We start from the raw sequence: 2,973 nt of genomic DNA on the forward strand, positions 1-2,973 counted from the left end.
TCTGCATTCTAAAGACTTAGAGGTTGCTTGGCAGGCTCAGAATATATGGCTTTAGTAGACATGTCCACGTCAGGCAAGAAGATCCGATGGTTCCAGACTGAGGGCTGATAAGATATGGCGGAGCGTAGCTTGATCAGCCGCATGACCCAAGGGGCGTAGAACTTCAAACCAAACAGATCAATGCCTGATGCAGCAAGTTGGCATATGAAGAAGTCCTGTGCATTGAAGCATTTGCCATGAAGTATATAGAAGACCAAAGTCTTCATTGCACCCTGAAGCTTGGCATTTGGAGAGTGCCCTTTGATAGGCCAGAGAGTTCGCCTGATGATGTGATAGATGGTTCTGGGCAGGTACTCAAGGTCTTCAACGAAGAACTCTATGGGATACACATCATCTTGGGGCAATGACTTCATCATGCTGAGCATTTGACTCATATCAGGTTCTGGCCGCTGAAAGATGCTCTCAATAGCTTCAGCATGCAGCTGACAGCCTTGCTCGAAGAGATAGCCAGGAGTGGGCAAGCCAGTGAGCTCAATGATGTCAAATGCATTGGCTTCGTGATGAACATTGCCAGTCATCCACTCCAGGACCCAAGTCTTCGGATCTCTGCTATACCCTTTGATGTGAAGTGTGGCATAGAATTGTAGCAGCAGCTCTTCATTCCAATGCTCTTCATCAGTAACAAACTGCAGTAGACCCACTTTCTTGAAGCAATCCAACGCTTCTTCTAGACAGGGCAGACCAGCTATAGCTTCAACGTCAAGGCGCTTGTGTGGGAAGATGCGACCTTGGTTGTAAAGAATGCAAGAGTAATAGCTTCGCTGAGGATAGCTCCAGAACCGATCAGATGATATCCTTTCCCTTGAGTAGGGGTTCCTGGAGCTATTGAAGAACGTGTTGTCTGCCCTGAAGCCATTGATGTTGAAGGAGCCAGGTGTTGATGAAGGACCTGGAAACCTTGGCAGTCTTGGGATTGGCTTCTGGACCTGAGGCCTGTGCTCAACATGATAGTTGAATTGGGGACCGACAGCAGACTTAGGAACAGAAGTGGCGGGATCAGTGGCTTCGCTGTCTTCTGAAGCTTTTGCTGGGGAGGGCTCCACATTAGCTTCGTTGTTGGTTGTGGCAGCCTCAAGATTTTCATCCTCCACTTGACTAGCTGGAGGGACGGTCATAGGCACGTTCTCCTGGAGAACTGCTTCTTGGTGGAGCAGGGGAGTGGGATCTTGTGGTACTTCTTCTTCTGCGGCTGATGCAGCCGGAATGTCTTCAGTAGAGACTTGAGGCCTTGGACCTTTGCGAAGCCTGCGGAACGCAGATGACGCCTGTGGAGTTGGAGTGGGTTGAGCCTCATAGTCTTCTTCCTCTTGTGGGCGATCCGCCCATGAAGCATCCTGTGCAATTGGCGTCAGTGGACGACCAATGCTGATGTGTTCGCTGTTTTCTAACTGAGGAAGGACTGCATCATCTTCTACATTGTCATGATGACCAATGTCTTCAGCGGCGATGGGATCAGCTGCTGGAATGTCTTCAGCTTCAGGAGCCTCTGTGGAAGCAGGCTCATGAACTGTCAGTTGACGTTCTGCATCAGGATGAACCATAGAAATGGGTTCAACTATCAAGGGCTCTGTGGGAGCAGCCCGAGCTTTCTTGGTCTTTCTCTTTTTCTTGGTGGGGGCAGTAGGAGAGTCTTCAGAGTGTTTCCTCTTCCTGGCTTCAGCCTTAGCAGTTCTTGTCTTCTTGAGCTCTGAAGCTGTTGACCGGCTCTTTGGCTTTGAGCCAGTCATTCTTGTTGGGAAGACAATCGGAACTGCTTCTTACCATGGTGCATCAGATTCAGCCGTAGCAGGCTTCTTCTTCTTCTTTGCGGCCATCCTGGGGTCGATGCCAGGACGCCCAAGTGCCTTGCGCTTCTCAGCCTCATTATAGGCTTGCACACATCTGTCAGCCAGAGTCTTCATGCACTCACGCGAACCCTGAGCTTCTGCATGCTTCTTCACAAAGGCTTCTTTGAGCTCGTGCATCATTGTCTTGAAGTTCTTCACTTCTTGCACGCTGAGCTTGGCCATATGCTTCTTGAACTGAGCCTTTTCATAGTCAATCTTCTACTTCAGCTCAACAATGCGCTGGGCAATAGCAAGTTCTGAAGCAATGGCGCCTTGGAAGGCGACACTGAGGCCAATGGGTAGCTGCAGATCTTCAAAGCTGATGTTTGGCGTGTCAAACCACTCGTCAATGAAGTTGTGGATGATGGTGACATCAAAGAGAGGCAGATCATTAAAGATTTTTGCTTCTTCTTTGCTCTTGATGAGTTGCTCAAGAGCGCCATCTGCAAGATCTTCATCACTTGACAGATCAATGTCGTCGTTGCGCAGAATGGCAGCAGCTGTTAGCTCTTTTCCAGTGTGAGACAGAGGCATCTTGGCCTTCCGGGGCCTTGAGACGCGTGATAAGTCTTCAGACTGCACACTGTCTTCAGGAGGTGCAGTTGCCAATGGCTTCGCCCTTGAGATTTTTGGTGAAGGGGCCGGCTTTGAAGCTTTTGGCTTCTTCAACTGCTTTGGGTTCGGCACTGCAGGCGTGTCATCAGACTCAGTGTCAGCTGCAGGCTCATTCACTGATGTCCCTTGAACCAAGATGTAGGTGATGAGGCCTTCAAGGTTGGCGAAAGGACCGATGACATTGGGTTCTGCATGTTGTGTGCCATCTGCCCTTGGAGATGAGGGACCAGGGTTGAAGTCTAACCCAAAAGTCTTCTTGTTCTGCTTCGCTGAGTTCTGAGCAAACTGGAAGTTGCGCTTGAACATATTGTCGTCACGACACCATAGCAGTGACGAGGAGTGTGCATCAGCAGGCTGTGGTCCACGGACCATGCATGGATAGAAGCCTTGAGCAATGGCTTCATCTCTGGACCTGGGTAGAAGATTCTTGAATAGAATGTCTCCCCACGGTCTCTTGATGGCGTTTTTCTCA

Source organism: Triticum dicoccoides, chromosome 7A (genome assembly GCF_002162155.2).
Source record: "Triticum dicoccoides isolate Atlit2015 ecotype Zavitan chromosome 7A, WEW_v2.0, whole genome shotgun sequence".
Classification (NCBI taxonomy): domain Eukaryota; kingdom Viridiplantae; phylum Streptophyta; class Magnoliopsida; order Poales; family Poaceae; genus Triticum; species Triticum dicoccoides.